The 17,555-nt window shown below is 48.9% G+C and overlaps 1 long non-coding RNA gene across 1 annotated transcript in view; it reads left to right on the top strand.

The window, feature by feature from the left end:
- Window positions 1–17,555, top strand: part of LOC144339976 (uncharacterized) — a 69,664-nt gene that overhangs the window by 44,256 nt on the left and 7,853 nt on the right. Inside the window, exon 3 of the long non-coding RNA XR_013415626.1 lies at window positions 16,345–16,489. This is a non-coding gene — a long non-coding RNA (uncharacterized LOC144339976). The remainder of the gene's footprint in view (window positions 1–16,344; window positions 16,490–17,555) is intronic.

Raw genomic sequence — 17,555 nt, 5'->3', positions numbered from 1 at the left:
TGGTGGCTTTCTGAAGTGTAGCGGGGAGTTTCATTACCTCTGACCCAGCCCCGCATCTGAGCTCCAAACCTGAATATTCACGTGTGTCCTGACCAGCCCTGTCTGGTGTCCCAAAGGCACCTCACCCTCAGTGGCCTCTGTGAAGCTCAGCCCGTGCCCCCATCCTGAGTTCTCCTGAGATCCTTGTCTTACTGGGCCCACCCAGTCACCCATGTTATCCGTAGCTTCTTGCTCTCCCACACCCTCACCAGCGGGTTCTAGTTTCTCAACACCCCCACTTCCTTCCTCTCCTCTTTTCTCCATTTCCAGGCCCATGGCTTCATCATCTCACTTGGATGCACAATGACCTCTTACATTCTCTGTTTCCAGGATCTTGCCCATGTCATTCTACCACATGGCTACCCAAAGATCTTTCTAGAACCTAATTCTGATGAGATTAGTCTCTGCTTAAAATCTCTTCATGGCTCTCCATTTTTCACAGGAAAGCTCCATAAGATCAGCAGGAATTCTTCAGGATGAAACTTTCTGAGGTGACACAGAAACGATAGTGTCTAATCACATTGCTTTCCACATATCTCAGTGGACCCCTGCAGTTCCCAGCACAAGTCTTGTGAGCTTTGGAACAATAGAGACCCTCCCTGCTGCCTTGCATTTTCTTTTTTCTTTTCTTCTTCTTCTTCTTCTTTTTTTTTTTTTTTTTTTTTTGAGATGTCGCCCAGACTGGAGTGCAGTGGTGCGATCCTGGCTCACTGCAACCTCCACCTCCCAGATTCAAGTGATTATCCTGCCTCAGCCTCCTGAGTAGCTGGGATTACAGGCGTCTGTCACCAAGCCTGGATAATTTTTGTATTTTTAGTAAAGACCGGGTTTCACCATGTTGTCCAGGCTGGTCTCGAACTCCTGGCCTCAGGTGATCCACCCACCTCAGCCTCCCAAAGTGCTGGGATTACAGGCGTGAGCCACCGTGCCCCCCTTGCATTTTCTTATAGCTCCATCAGTGGTTCTGACATGCAGCCTGGTGGCATCGTGTCTTTCTAGCATCAGATCTGCCCACCTCTGTCCTCCTGCATGGCTCTGGCACACAGCTATATGTGGTATCTGTGAGCAAATAGCTGAGCCAGCATCTACCCGAAAAGCAGATTCTATATTCTTGACACCATGGACTCTTTGATATTTGTCCAAGATTTCAAAGCCTTTGGCACAGGCGAGGGGAATGTTTTTCCACAGGAGGACCACTGAACCACGCCAAAACATAGCTGGAGAGGAACAAATAAGTATAAAGCAGCAAATATTTTCTTTTCTGCTAAAGGGAGTGCACTTCATGCAGAACATAAAACTATATTCAATATACAGAACAAACATTTATTTGATGTATTATCTCTAAAATAAGGCCCTTAAAAGAGAGGAAAGAAAGATACATGGACACAGCAGGCTACAAATCAATTAGAAGGCTTAGATTAACCCTGAAAGAGGCACCCGTGCAAAGACCACTTTATTTATGGACTCACACCTCCCCCTCGTGGCCTTTTAAGGTATTGCTTTGTGTTGCATCTTTGCAACGATGAGCTCTGGCCACTTGGTTCTCCACGTGAGTCGGCGGACTTGAGGCCCAAGGCCAGAGATCTCCTGCCACTTCTCTGGAGTACCACGGCTCCCTGCCCAACAGTCAGTTCTGAGGCCGTGATAAATGGACTGCATGATAAGTGGAATTGGTGGGTGACTGCAATCTTTATGAGACCATCAGCAGATCCAAAGGGCGGTGGTTGATCCTCACAAATTGTTCCCATAGTTAATTGTTAAGATTGTAAACAAAACAAAATGTTCTTTCGAAGTGGTAAGATTTTTTTTTTTTTTTTTTTAATTTGAGATGGAGTCTCACTTTTGTCACCCAGGCGGGAGTGCCGTGGCGCTATCTCGGCTCACTGCAACCTCTGCCTCCTGGGTTGAAGCAATTTTCCTGCCTCAGCCTCCGAGTAATTTTTGTATTTTTAGTAGAGATGGGGTTTCACCGTGTTGGCCAGGCTGGTCTTGAACTCCTGAGCTCAGGCAATCTGCCTGCCTTGGCCTCCCAAAGTGCTGGGATTGCATGAGTCACCTTGCCCGGCTTAGAGTTTTTTTTTTTTTAAATTTAATTGCCATAAAAGACATGTAATATAAAATTTACCATCATAACCGTTTTAAAATGTACAGCTCAGTACTGTCAAGTGTGTTCACATTGTTGTACAACAGATCTCCAGAACTTTTTCATCTTACAAAATTGAAACTGTATTAGAAGGTCTTTGCAGGGCTCCCCAGCTCCTACGCTGCAGAGCGGTACTGCTCTGTGGCCTGTTAGAAACTGGGCTGCACAGCAGAAGGTGAGCTGTGGGTAAGTGAGCATGACCGCCTGAACTCCACCCCCTGTCGGATCAGCAGCAGCATTTGATTCTTATAGGAGCGTGAACCCTTTTGTGAACTGCACATGCAAGGGGTCTAGGTCACGTGCTCCTTATGAGAATCTAATGTCTGATGATCTGAGGTGGAACAGTTTCATCCTGAAACCATCCCCCACCCCAACCAGTCTGTGGAAAAATTGTCTTCCCTCCAAAAAGGTTGGGGACCACCGTTTTAAATGCTGGGAGTGGACACAAATGAATGAGAAACAGATTCAAGAACTATCTAAATCATCTACTGTGGCCGGGCACTGTGGCTTACACCTGTAATCCCAGCACTTTGGGAGGCTGAGGCAGGAGGATTGCCTGAGGCTCAGCTCAGTTCAAGACCAGCATGGGACCTTATCTCTACAATTTTTTTTAATTAGCCAGGCATGGTGGCACATGCCTGTAGTCCCAGCTACTCAGGAGGCTTAGGCAGGAGGATCACTTGAGCACTGGAGGTGGAGACTGCAGTGAGCCATGATCATGCCTCTGCACTCCAGCCTGGATGACAGAGTGAGACCTTGCCTTAAAAAAAAAAAAAAAAAATCATCAATTAACAATAGAGTCATGATAAGATATTCAAACAAGAACATTTACAAACAGCCCTAACTTTGGAGAATGATACCAAGTGCCTCAGAGTCAGGAGTCTTTTTTTTAAGACTTAAATTTTTTAGAGCCACTGCACTCCAGCCTGGGCAACAGAGTGGGACTCCATCTCAAAATAAATAAATAAATAAATAATACTAATGAAACATTTTACAGAGGGAGCTTTAGAAATGTAAATCTCATTATGTCACTACCTTGCTTAAAACCCCTCTACCGAGGGTTTCTCTCATCTTTGGATTTTTTATTTTTAATACACATAAAATTTACCATCTTAACCGTGTCTGAGTGTATGGTTGGGAAGTGTTAAGTACATGTACGTTGTTATGCAACCATCATCACCATACATCTTGTAAACTCTTTTCATCTTGAAAAATTAAAACTCTGTCCCCATTAAACAACAACTTCCCATTTCTCCCTCCCCTGGCTTCTAGCAACCACCATTCACCTTTTGGTGAATTTGACTACTCTGGATACCTCATATGAGTAGAACCATAAAGGATTTGTCTTTTTGTGATGGGTTCATTTCACTTAGCATAATGTCTTCAAGGTTCATCCATGCTGTAATGTGTACCAGAATTTCCTTCTTTTTTCTAGGCTGAATAATATTCCACGGTAGGAATATGCCACGTTTTGCTTATGCCTTACCTTTGGATTTTAGTCTGACTCCTTTCCATGGCCCCCAAGGCCCTGCAGGACATCCCATCTCCTCCCTCTCTCCCTCTGTCACTGACCCCCAGGCACAATGATTTTCCTTTTGCTCTCAAACCACCCAAGCTCCTCCTACCACAGCGTCTCCATTTGCTGTTTCCTCTCTAGAATTCTCTGAAAACTAATCTTCATGTCCATGACTCCTTCTCTTCCTTTGGGTCTCAGCCAAGCTCTCACCTCCTGGGCAGACCTTTTCTGACTGCCCTCCAAAGAGCCTCCCATCCCAGACACCCTCTGCCCTGTGACTTCATTGTGGAAGACCGATTGCTATCAGAAATTGTCTTCCTTCTTTATTAGCCTGCCTGTTTGCTAACTGTCTCTTCTGAAGATAATAGTAGCTCCATTGACAAAGTCACAGGCAACGTGGATATGGAATATATGTGGTGTAAATCAAGCACCCTGTCGGCGAACTCATAATGCTGTTTACAAAACCCGGGGGGCTGGGTGCAGTGGCTCATGCCTGTAATCGCAGCACTTTGGGAGGCTAAGGTGGGCTGATCACGTGAGACCAGGAGTTCAAGACCAGCCTGGCCAACATGGTGAAACCCCATCTCTACTAAAAATACAAAAATTAGCCGGGCATAGTGGCACGTGACTGTAATCCCAGGTACTCAGAAGGCTGAGGCATGAGTATCCCTTGAACCTGGGAAGTGGAGGTTGCAGTGAGCCAAGATGGCACCACTGCACTCCAGCCTGGGTGACAGATTGAGACTCTATCTCCGGAAAAGAAAAGAAAAAAAAAAAACTCAGGGTACTAATTACCAGGCTGGACACAGGAGACCTGGTGTTATGCAAGTGTGCTACCCTGTGGCCTTGGGCCCCTTGCTCCCTCTCTTTGGGCTTTGATTTTCTCTTCTGTAAAATGAGAGGTTTGAACAAGGCACTCTCCAGGTTTCCTTCCTGCCCTGGCCCTCTAGGATATATTAAAGGTGTGTATATCAGGTGCTGTATGGCCACAGAAGTGTTGTGGTCAAGGTGCGGCTGTAGGAGGTAAAATGAGCAAGATTCCTATCTTTGGGGAGTAGATCTGGTGGGGAAATAGAAACACATGATCTGAGTGGACAACAGCATGAGCCACCCGCAGAGATGTAGCATCATACAAGAGAACTTTACACCTCTGTCCCTTACAAAAAACCTCTGCCCTTTATTGAGCACCGGCTATACTCAGTGCTTACTATTGTTGTAAGCACTTCACCTACAGGACGTGACTTAGCTTTGTGAAGTAGGTGTTACTAATCCCCTGTGGCTCACATGGAGGCTGACACTCAGAGAGATTAGGTAATGTGCCCGAAGTCGCAGAGCTAGTTAGAGGCGGAGCTGGGATCTGCTTTCAAACCTCCATTCTGAAGCACTGGGCCACTCTCCCTTGGTGGGCGATCCCTCGCCTTGCTGTCCAGGCTTCCTAGGGGAGAAGCATCAGAGCCAGGACTTGAAGACATGAGAGCAGCAGAGTGGCGAGGTGAGGGCACAGGCCGGGTGCCCAGCTCACACCTTCATCCTTTCCCAAGCCCCCTTTGGGAGCAGAGAGAGCGGTGTGGGATGGGGTGGTGCTGCTCCTGCAGTGGGCAGAGGCCTCGGGGGCACCTGGCCTGGCTGGTGCTCCTCACTCTCTGTCCCTGGCTGCTGCAGGTGGGGAGCCGGGCAGTGTTTGTCACCGTGGGCTATGTGCTGCTCCTGATGGGCGCGTTTGGGAAGATCGGGGCTGCGTTTGCCGCCATCCCCACCCCTGTGATCGGAGGCGTGTCCCTGGTCGTGTTTGGGGTCATCACCACTATGGGGATCTCCAATCTGCAGGTGAGGCGAGCGAGGTGCTCTTGGGACGCCAGCAGCAGCACCTCTCCTGAGAGGAGCCGGTGGGATTGAGATGGATGGGACGGGGCTGGGGCAGAGGAGGAGGAGAAGGGAGTCCTGGGTCCCAGAAACCACGTTGGCCCCTAAATGGAGCAAAGAAACAGCCAGAAGCATCCAGACCTCTGCAAACCAGCGGTGAAGGTGCTGGCCGCCCTGCCTGCCTCTGGGTCCTGTCTCCCGCAGTACGTGGACATGAACTCATCCAGGAGCCTCTTTGTCTTTGGCTTCTCCATCTACTGTGGGCTCACTATTCCCAACTGGGTGAGCAAGAACCCCGAGATGCTCCAGACAGGTGACTGTTCCCTGCCCTCTGGACTGTCTCTGCTCCAGGGGCAGAGCCCGCATGGCCCCCGGTCCCCATGGATGTGTCGCTTTGTCTCCACTCCAGGGATTCTCCAGCTGCACCAGGTCGCTCAGGTGCTGCTGACCGTGGGCATGTTCGTTGGTGGATTTCTGGGTTTTCTTCTGGACAACACCATCCCCGGTAGAACTCACCTCGCCCCTGAGGTCGGGCAGGGTAGGGCAGGCCTGAGGTAGGGCAGGGGTAAACATGGGGCTGCCGGCTCTAAGGCGACGGGACCGATTCTCTTCTTCTATAAAGAGGCAGAGGGTCCTGCTGGCCTCTCCATCTCCTCCCTCTCTAGGCCCGCCCCACCAGGCTGGTGTTTGGGAGCAGTGAGGGGCACCCCCACTCCTCGTGCCCCTCCTCTGTATCCCTGCCGCTCCAGCCTCATCCAGCTCAGGGAACCGTGGCCCAGTGTTGTCTACCCAAGCAGGAGGAAAGCTGAATACATAGCCAGCAGTCCTCTGTGGTGTCACCACACACTGCTGTCCCCTGCTCTGTCCACACATGTCCCCTGGCCCCACCTTCCCACTGCTCTTCAGACTCCCTTTCAGGAGTTGTGGGGTGGGGACTGAAGAGCCCTTCCAGGTAGGGCAGGGAGTACTGGGCCAAGGACCTAAGTCCAGGTGTGGCAGGACTGGACCTGGCCTGCTCAGACCCCAGACTACTTGTCTACCAGAGTAGACTGCAGGCTGCTGGGAAGTTGAGCTCACTGCTGCTTTGGGCTTCTCCAGAATCTTCCATTGTTTCTCCAGGGGACTTAATCTGGATTTCTTTTTCTTTTCTTTTCTTTTCTTTTTTTTTTTTTTTTTGAGACAGGGTCTCACTCTGTTACCCAGGCTGGAGTGCAGTGATATGACCACAGCTCACTGCAGCCTCAGCCTCCTGGGCTCACTGACTAATTATGGATGGACTCTGGGTACTACTAGCAAGAAAAAATAGCCATGCCCTCCTTCAACACCTCCTCTCCCACCAAGAACTCTCTCCTTGCTTGATGGGGAGACACGTTGCTGTAGGGATGGGGGAAGGGGGAACATCTGTGATTGTTCCAGGAGCCCCTTCTAGCAGGGGCTCCTCTGCCCTCCATACTGGCCACCCATCACCACTTGGCACTGGGTGGGGGGAGTCAGTCCCTGTAACCTACTTTCCGAGGCTTGGTGATTTTCCATCTCCCATCAGAATGGGTGGGAAGGGTTTGTGTGCTCGGAGAGGGGCAAGTGTGTGTATTCTTGTGTGTTAGCAGTGGGGGCCCTAAGTGGGTCTAAAAGCTACGCATCCCTGCTCTCAGGGAGGGAACACATCAGGAGTGCCAACCTCATGGAGATGGGTGTGTATGGGGAGGCAGGGCTGTGAAGGGCACAGATGCTCTCACCACGGTCTCAGACTTCTTCCTTTCCCTCCCAGAGCTCCTTCAATAAAACCTTCAAGCAGCCTTTCATGCCACAGGTTTCTTTTAATCTCCGAGTGACCTTGGAAATGGGAGGGGTCACCAGGTAGGGAGGAGGGGCTTACGACCTGGCTGTGGGATATAGCTATGGAAGCATTTCTCCAGGTGGGAAAGTCAATCGGTGAGATTTCTTAAGGGAGGCATCCTGAGACTGTGAGCCAGAACTGGGAACGTGCAGTGAGATCCACCTGACCCCAGATTCCCTTCAGTTCTGCAGTGTGGTGGTAACAGGAGCCAATGGGGAGGAATTGACAGGGAAGAGGGAGATGACTTCAGTGTGTGCAGTTTCAAGCACACACATGCAGGGATGTTTATTCCGACCCTCTGTGTTGGGTGATGGGTTCAGAGTGGCCAACCCTGAAGACCAGTCCTGGGGTGCATTGGACCAATGCCCTGATGTCCCCACCACTGACTGTCAGGCACCTCAGTGAGAAGGGCAGACGTTCCCTGTCTCCTGGGACAATTCTAGTCGCTGTCCCTCCAGAGACAGTGGACCCAGGAGGAAGGAGGAATGTCACTGAGCATGCAGAATTTCAGTCTTTAAGGGGGCGGGGAAGTGAAGTAGGGGAAGGAGTGTAATACAGCTGAATTCTAGAATCCAATGGACCAGAGTGATAATAATACTTCTAAGAACAATCCTGAACGATGCCCAGTGAGTGAATTTGCCCAGCCAGTCCTAGATCCTGGAATATTACAGGAGTTGTCGTGCCTATGTGCTTGGGAGTTGAGTGAGAAGTAAATAAAAGGAAACAGGAGCATGACAGATAATATCCCCAAAGATGATCCAGGCCAACAATATCTTTAAAAGCTTCTGACTCGCAGATGAATCCTAAAGGGAAGGGAGGATCTTGCAGGTCCTTGAAGCCTGGCATCCCTTTGACCTGGCAGGCTCTTGTAGAGTGCTGTGCCTGTGACACCCCCAGCTCTGCCCCATCAGGAGATGGTCACAGTCTCTAAATCCTCTGCTGAGCCACACATGAGATCTCTGTGTAATTAGTCAGGGTCCTTTTGGCTGCAAATGAGAAAAGTTTAACTAAAAAAATGGGAAGTGGGTGGGATTTATTGGTTCTTGCAGTGGGGAAGGAAGGAAACTGGGAGAGCTAGAAGAACCAGGGCCTAAAGGATGAGAACCCAGGCTTCTCTCCTCCCTGTCTCTCTCCACCTCCCTTTCTCCTTGCCTGCTGACCTCATCCCTCTCCTGCTGTAGCTGAGGATGATGCCCTCCTAGCCTTCCACTGTCACTGCAAAGGCAGAAGAAAATCACAGCCTTCCACTGGCTCTACCAGAAACATCCCAGGGAGGACAATGGTAGGTCAGAGTATCCTATGCAAAGAAGTTTTGTAAGTGCCGGGCTTGAAGACTTTATCTTTCCTGTCCGTGTCATCATTTTCTATGGCTGCTGTAACAAACGACCACAAACTGCGTGTCTTGAAAGAATACAAATGTATACATTCCTGGAAGAAATGCAGCTCAGAGGTCTAAAGTGAGTCTTACAGGGACAACACCAAGGCGTGGGCAGGGCTGCTTCCTCCTGGAGGTTCCAGGGGACAATCCATTTTCCAGCCTTTTCCAGTGTCTCGAGTCTAGAAGGGGCCTGCATTCCTTGGCTTGTGGTCCCTTCCCCATCTTAAAAGCACAATACTCCCACCTCTGCTTCCCTTGTCCCATCTTCTGTTTCCTTTGACCTGTGTCCCTCCCTTTTATAAGGATACTTTGATTACATTTAGAACCCACCCAGTTAATTTAGGATAATCACCCCATCTCAAGATCCTTAATGTAGTTATTAATATATCTGCAAAAGTCCCTTTGCCATAGAAGAGACTTTTGCCATAGAAGGTAACATTCACAGGTTTTGGTGTTTAGGACATAAATATCTCTGGGGGCCATTATTCAGCCTACTATAGTCCTTAATTAAAAATCTTATACAGGGCCAGGCGCTGTGGCTCACATCTGTAATCTCAGCACTTTGGGAGGCCATGGCAGGAGAATTGCTTGAGCTCACGAGTTGGAGAGCAGTCCTGCCAACCTAGCAAGACCTCATCTCTACAAAGAATACAAAAATTGGCTGGGCATAGTGGTGTGTACTTGTACTCCCAGCTACTCAGGACACTGAGGCGGGAGGATCGCTTGAGCCTGGGAGGTCCAGGCTGCAGTGAGCCATGGTCACACCACTGCACTCCAGCCTGGGTGACAGAGCAAGACCTTGCTCAAAAAAAAAAAAAAAAAAAAAATCCTATATAGTAGCCTCCCCTTATCCTTGGTTTCTCATTCCCTGGTTTAAGTTACCTGTAGTCAACTGAGATCCAAAAATATTAAACAGAAAATATCAGAAATAAATAATACGTAAGTTTTAAATTGAGTAGCCTGATGAAATCTCTCACTACCCTGCTCTTTCCCACCCAAGGCTTGAATCATTCCTTGGTCTAGCTTCTCTACGTTGTGGAGAATACCCACCCCCCTTAGTAGCTGTCTTGGTGATCAGATTGACTATGGAGGCATTGCAGTGCTTGTCCTCAGGTAACCCTTACTTGAAAATATTATGATATTGTTATAATTGTTGCATTTTATTATTAGGCATTTTGTTATTAGGGATGCCTAATTCATAAACTTTGTCATAGGTATGTATGTACAGGAAAAAACATAGTCCATATAGGGGTTTGGTACTATCCTTGATCTCCGGCATCTGCTAGGGGTCTTGGAATGTAGTTCCCAAGGATAAGGGGGAACTACTGTATTGGTTACAGCCTTAGTCTGTTTGGGCTGCTATAACAAAATACAGTAAAAACCAAGTGGCTTATAAACAACAGAAATGTATTTCTTGTGGTTCTGAGGCTGTGAAGTCCAAGATCAAGGAAGGCACTGAGAGATCTGGTGAGAGTCTGCTTCCTCACAGATGGGCGCCTTCTCGTTGTAACCTCACAAGGTGAGGGAGAGGGGGATCTCTCGGGGGCCTTGATTGTAAGGGCAGTAATTCCATTGACGTGGACTCTGCCCATGACCTAATCACCTCTCAAAGACCCCCACCTCCTAATACCGTCACAGTTAGGATTTTAACATACAAATTTTGGGTGGACACAAATATTCAGATCATAGCATTTCCTTTATCGTATGGCAGCTCTTCCTTAAGAAAACAAGGCTGAAGATTTTCTGCACTTTGGGAAATTGATGGGCACAGAGATCGAAGCCTGGTTACATGGTCACTTTCACACTTTTATTCATTTATTTAGTTTTTTAATAGAGAGATGGGGTCTTGCTATGTTGCCCAGGCTGGTTTCCAACTCCTGGGTTCAAGCTGCCCTCCTTCCCCTCCTAAAGTGTTGGGATTACAGGCATGAACCACTGTGCCCAGCCTTCAAAAAAATTTTATTTTTGATTTTAACTTCACACTTTTAAACACACTGCCCAGAGTCCACAGTATTCTTGCTTTTATGGAAGCTATCTTCCTTATGTATACCCTTAGTTGATGAAAGTCATGTTTGTTTTTTTTTTCACTGCTTGCTAGTGAAGTTTCTAAACAAATTCTGCTCTTTTGAAGCAGTTTTTCTTCCCTAATATATTTTATGTTGATTATATAATGTATCCAATTTGTTCCTAGGAGACATTTTGCAGTCTTATCCCGTGGAAAAATTGACAATTATTATTATTATTATTATTATTATTTTTTTTTTTTTTGAGACGGAGTCTCGCTCTGTCGCCCAGACTGGAGTGCAGTGGCGCGATCTCGGCTCACTGCAAGCTCCGCCTCCCGGGTTCACGCCATTCTCCTGCCTCAGCCTCCGGAGTAGCTGGGACTACAGGCGCCCGCCACCACGCCCGGCTAATTTCTTTTTGTATTTTTAGTAGAGACGGGGTTTCACCGTGTTAGCCAGGATGGTCTCGATCTCCTGACCTCGTGATCCGCCCGCCTCGGCCTCCCAAAGTGCTGGGATTACAGGCTTGAGCCACCGCGCCCGGCTGACAATTATTTTTATGTAATCTGTGATAAGCCATTCCTCTACACATTTTTTGTTTTTGTTATATAGTTAGATAACATACTTATGTGAAATGTAACCTTTGCAAAACTCTACTAGAAGCTGACTAACAAAACTAGTACTTTACTTCAGGATAGTGAGGAATGGGGAAGAACTTTAATTCCAGATCCTACAGGACATCTCTACTGTGCTTTTCCTTTGAACCTCACACCATTGGATTTTCTACCTATGCACCTTTTTGTTGTTGGCATCTACAGACCACCCTCCTTCTCTGAGGATGTTAGTGTGTTGGTCATGGTTCCTGTCTCCAAAATTACTGTCTTCATAATTGGGGGCTTCATCTCCACAGAGCTCATCCTTCCCACACCTTGGCCTCTAGTTCCTTGAGCTCCATGATCTGGCCCTTTTGATAGCGGCAGGAGGCAAATTCCTAGACAGACAGGGGCAGGTCCCTGGGGAAGCCCGAACTTCAAACCAAAGACAGCTTAAAGCCTGAAAACTGGGCCTCCAGTTCCAGGTAGAGTCTATGAGCCAGAGTGAGAACTTCCTTGTTTAAGCCTGAAAACTGGGCTGCCAGTTCCAGGTAGAATCTGCAACCTGGAGTGAGAACTTCCTTGTTACTTTTTTTTTTTTTTTTGAGACAGAGTCTTGCTCTGTCATCCAGGCTGGAGTGCAGTGGTGTGATCTCGGCTCACTGCAATCTCCACCTCCTGGATTCAAGCGATTCTCCCCGCAGCCTCCCAAGTAGCTGGGACTACAGGTGCATGCCACCATGCCCGGCTAATTTTTGTATTTTTACTAGAGACAGGGTTTCACTATGTTGACCAGGTTGGTCTCAAACTCCTGACCTCAGGTGATCCGCCTGCCTTGGCCTCCCAAAGTGCTGGGATTACAGGCATGAGCCACCATGCCTAGCCCCTCCTTACCTTTTAGTCAATCTAATGGTGCTTTTTCCAGGCCCGTCCATACACCAATCAGCACACATTCCCCCATTCTGAGCCCATTCTGAGCCCAGATTCAGCCATGCATTGGGACTACCTGCTTTTAGGTAGGGGCTACCACTTTTGGTCCTCTCTCCTGCAAGAGCTGTGCTGTCACTCAATAAAACTCTTCTCTGCCTTGCTCACTCTCTGGTTGTCCACATAAACTTATTTTTCTTGTACATGGAACAAGAACCCAGAGCCCACCAAAGGACTGGTGTGAAAGGAGCTGTAGCACGATATCCATCCCACCCTCCACTGGTACTGGGCGGCTGCCCCACATGACAGGAAGTGGTGGTGCGGCCAGGCCGACAGCCCAGGAGTCATGGGCTGGAGTGGGGCACTGGGACTGAGTGAGCTGTAACATGAACAAGCTGAAACACGTTCCTGGCCGGCATGCCGAGCTGTGGGCAGTGACATGCTCTCATCTGCCAGACTACAGGAGAAGAGCTGTGACCCTTTGGGGGCCCAGACCTTGGGAGTCCCCAAGCCAGAGCTGTGACATGCTATAACACCCTCTTGGGGCTCCACCGTTGCTGGCGTCTTTGAGTTTTCAGGCACCATGGTGTTCCTCTCACTGGGTGCCCAAGGTGGAAGCCATTTGAGGCGTGCCTGGTCCAGCCACAGCCTCACATGGTTCTGGCACCTGGAGCTGCCCACCCCTCTGCAGCAGCTGGCACACCTGGCTCTGTGGTGTGGCTGGACCCTGTGCTTGCTCACACACCTCCCACTACCCCGCGCCTGGCTCACTCATGGAGGGCACAGGATCTAGGCCAGTAGTGCAAGCAAGCTGAGGACAGCCTGCCGGGCTGAGTAGGCAGAGCCAGCCCAGCAGTTGCCAGCAAAACTTGGTCAGAGGCACCACTGGTCACAGAATTTTCTGGCTGGTGAAGTGGCACTGAAAGAATCTCATGTGACTTTGCTCATCTCAGTTATTCATTCTGTGGCCACATCTCAGACCAACCTTTGGGGTTCCCAGCAGCTGTGCCTGCAATCCTCAGTTTCAAGCAGTTGTCTGACCACCATCTCCTATTTTTCCAGCTCACTACTTCTAGTCCCCCAAGTCCAATAACTCTTTAATCAGCCAGGATCTAAATCTACCATCCTTCCACCTTCCTGTGGTCCCCTCTTCCCTCCTTGAGCAGCCTCAATGCCACAGTCAGTCATAATAACCACCTTCTCGCATTTGTAATGCCCTTGTTCTGCTCTCTTCTTTACACTCTCCTGGCAAAACCTTAACAGTGAGGAGAAATAATTCTTCACTCTGCACCTGCACTCGTGCAACTGAACATCTCTGGGGAAAACACACACTTGAACTGAGTGGTTGTAGATTCAGACCCTGAACTTTACGTGGCCCTCAGTGCTGCCTGGCAGGCAAGAAACCTTCCCCAAGCACACTGCTCTTCTAAAATTCTTTCCACCTCTGTCTTTATTTTTTTTAATTTAAATTTTTTTTTTTTTTTTGAGACTGAGCCTCACTGTCACTCAGGTTGGAGTGTAGTAGTGCGATTACAGATCACTGCAGCCTTGACCTCTGGGCTCAAGGGATCCTCCTGCCTCAGCCTCCCATGTAGCTGGGGCTACAGGCACGTGCCACCACACTCGGCTAATCTTTTAAAATACTTTGTGGAGACAGAGTCTCATCATGTTGCCCAGGCTGGTCTTGAACTGCTGGGCTCAAGCAATCGTCCGGCCTTGGCTTCCCAAAGTGCTAAGATTACAGACATGAGCCACCATACCCAACCTCAGCTTCTTATTTCAGAGAAATCTGTAAAGAAGTAATCAGATGAGAAACTGTGCAAATACCTGCATGTCTCCACTCCCAGCTTTGGTGCCCCTGCCCTTGGCTCTCCCTCCTGTTGGGTGAATGAGCTGCCTGGCTCCTCCCTGAAGCTGGTTCCTCCCCCTTGTACTCCAGAGCTCATTCCCCGATTCCTACTCAAGGGTTTCACTGCGGCAACTCTCCTGTCTTGCATCAAGGTTTCTCTTTCTTTCAGTAACGCATGTCAGCATATATGCCTGCTGTTATTTCTGCTATCTTAAAAAAAGACTTTTTTCTTAAAAAAAGATTTTTGTGAGTGTGTAGCCTGGTAGGCTTAAAGTAACAGGGTCCTGCCCATCTAACATGCTGTAATAAATGTGCTAGGAGTTGAGGACCTGTGCTTAGCGGCTCCAGGAGTCCTGGATGCCTCTCACACCAGTCAAAAGCAGGCCCCCTCCTTCCTGCTGCTTCTCTACCCACCAAAGTCTTTCAAATCCTGTCTGATTCTGCCCTTTGTTCCTTTTCCTTCGGTTGACAGCTCCAGGACTTCAGAATGTTCCCTGTGCTCTCACCAAACAGCTGCCAGGCAGCCAGGCTCGGTTTTCCAAGTGGGCTTTCCTGTACTTTCTTTTCATATCGTGCTGTCCCCAGGCAGCCAAAGCAGGATGAACAGCAGGAGAAGAGCGCCAGGCCCTCTCCTGGAACAGCCTCCCGGTCTTCCCTCAGCTGTCCTTTTTTTTGTCGGAACATGTGGTTTCAGAGCTTCAGGGACAACGCAGCTTTGTGAGAAGCATATGCAAGAAGGGACAGATTTCTGACATTTCCATAAAAGCACAAAAGCTTGTTTTGTTCAGAAGCAAGGTTGGAGAAGTAGCTGGTGGGTAAGAAGTAATTGACGAGATGGGCATGGGGTAATTAGCTTGATTCAATTAGCATGAGGTGGAACTGAGTTACCCAAACTAGATGTCAGCTCAGCCCAGCCACCACCTGCCCACACCATCTGCGCTCAGTAAGCATTTATCTTTTGGAGCTTTTTCTGCACATTCCAAGGTCGCTGTCAGAATCTGAATCCCCCGTTCTGGTGATGCAGTGCCTAGAGCCAGGGCCTCGCAGCTTCCCTCCTTCACCGCCAATCTTGCTTCTTCCTGCCTCCACTTGACCTCCATGGTCCCCCTCCCAGCCACCACCTACAGGTGATGCACGTGGCCGACAGAGTGAACTCCATTCCTACATCCTAATTCTTTAGTGGCAGAGCTTTTTTGTGACCTTATCCTTAACAACAAAATTGCTCTGCATTCATTAACTTACTGGGGATAAAAAGACAGAGTTAGAGGTGAGGCGATCTGAGATTCTTCTATTAAATGGTTTGGGGCTTCAGTTAAATCATTATTTCTTCATCTGTCAAATGGCAGTAATAACAGAGGCCCAACCTCCATAGGGAGCTGTTATAACAACAACATAAAAATCCCCAAGGGGTACCTGTGATGTTGGTTTCGTGTGTCAAGCTGGCCAAACTATAGTATCCAGTTATCTAATCAGGTACTTCTTTAGGGGGTGTTGTGAAGGCATTTTATAGATGTGGTTAACATCAACAACCAGTTCACTTTAAATTAAGAAGACTGCCCTTGGTGATGTGATTGGGACTCACCATCAATTAGCTGAAGGTTGTAAGAACAGCTGAGGTTTCTGGGAGGAGAAATTATTTCAAGACTGCAGTGCCAACTCCAGCCTGAGTTTCCAGCCTCCTTGGAAGTCCTACAGATTTCAGACGTACAGTCCCCACAAACAGATAAACCAATTTCTTAAAATAAACCTCAGTGTCTCTATATCCTATTGGTACGGTTTTTCCTGACTGCTACAGTGCTGACTGATAGACGTAGGAAGATACCTTCCTGATACAGTCCTTGGTAGGGAAGAAGGGAGATTAAGAACCATGTGAAGGTAGTTTTATGCAGTAAATCCACCCCAGGCTATGCCAATACCCAGGGCTGCGGGAGAGAAGCAGAGGGCTGTTGGGCTCACAAGGCAGCACAAGGTTATGGGGCGAAGAGACACCTCCACATCCCGCTGAGGTCCTCTCTGACTAGGGGCTGCTGGCAGGTATGAATCAAGGAATGAAGTTGGCAGCCTTGGACTAAATAGGATCAGGGTGGAGCTTGGTACAAAGAGGGAGGGGCTGGCTAGCACTGGCACACATTGCTTGAGGACCTACTATGTGCAGGCCCCTCTGTAAAGCTGCATTTCTTCTTTCCCACACAGCTGGCTTGGTGAGCCACTGGGGGTGGCCAGCCCGAGATCCTGCAATCCTCTCTTTCCAGCAGGAGTTCAGGCTGCCCCTGAGGACAAACGCCCTTCCTGCCCAACTCCTGGAGAGCCTCCATCTGCCCACTCAGTGCGGCGATTTGTAAGTTGTAAAGGGCTGGCGAAGCTCCTATCCCTGCGCACCCCCGGGGGAAGTACTTGAGTGAGAGCTCATGCGTCTCCGGACTGCTTTGGAATTACACAGGACTGGGTCTGAATCCTAAGACTTAGCCTGCTTTTCAGGCTCTCGCTAGGAGATAACACAGTCCGAGCCTTTGGGAGGGCTTCAATGGAGGGGAGGGGCTGTTATGATGCCTTGAAAACTGTAAAGAGCCATGCAAGCCCATTCTCCCGGCACACCCTGAATTAGTCTGGGTTCTCCAGAGAAATAGAACGAAAAGATGTGTTTGTATGTAGATACAGAGAAAGAGAGAGGTGAAATAGTTATTTTAAGGAAGGGACCCATGCAGTTGTGGAGGTGCAAGTCTAAAATCTGCAAGGCGGGCCAGCAGGCTGGGAAAAGCTGCAGTTCAAGTCCAAAGTCGGACTGCTGGCAGGATTCCCTCTTTCTCCCGGGAGGTCAGTCTCTTTTTGATTGATTTGATTTCAAGCATTCTGAGGATCATCTGCTTTACTGGAAGTCTCCTGACTTACATGTTAATTTCATTAACAATACCTTCACAGAAACATCTAAAATAATGTTTGACCAAATTCCTGGGTACCACAGACTAGCCAGGTTGACACATAAAATTCACCCTCACCCCCAGTGTCCAAGCCCAGGGAAATGTACGTACCCTTTGCCCAGAAGCCTCACCAGAAAGCCCTCAGAACCCCAGGACCTCACTGTAGCTCCTGTTCAGCTGACTTTATTACCAGGAGCAGCAGATGAATCTGGTTCCAGCCAGCTGTCCTGCAGCACAGGGTTGAGGTCAGCACTTCCCCTGGCTCTCAGAGTGTGCAGGATGAGCAGATGGGCTCTGGAACGCTCTAGAACACATCAGGGCAATGCCCTGTGCCCAGGACATGCTGAAAGTACCTGGGGTTATGTCACCTCCAAGGACAGATCCTGCCTGTCCTCCTTGAAAGGCCCGTGGCCTGGGCCCCAGCTGTACTTTGTACCTCCCTAATAGGAGCACAATAGCAGCAGGCCGGCCCTTTGTGCCAAATAG

This window comes from Macaca mulatta, chromosome 3 (assembly GCF_049350105.2).
Source record: "Macaca mulatta isolate MMU2019108-1 chromosome 3, T2T-MMU8v2.0, whole genome shotgun sequence".
NCBI classification, from domain to species: domain Eukaryota; kingdom Metazoa; phylum Chordata; class Mammalia; order Primates; family Cercopithecidae; genus Macaca; species Macaca mulatta.
Note: the sequence above shows the minus strand (reverse complement) of the source record. Positions and strands in the feature narration are given on the sequence as shown.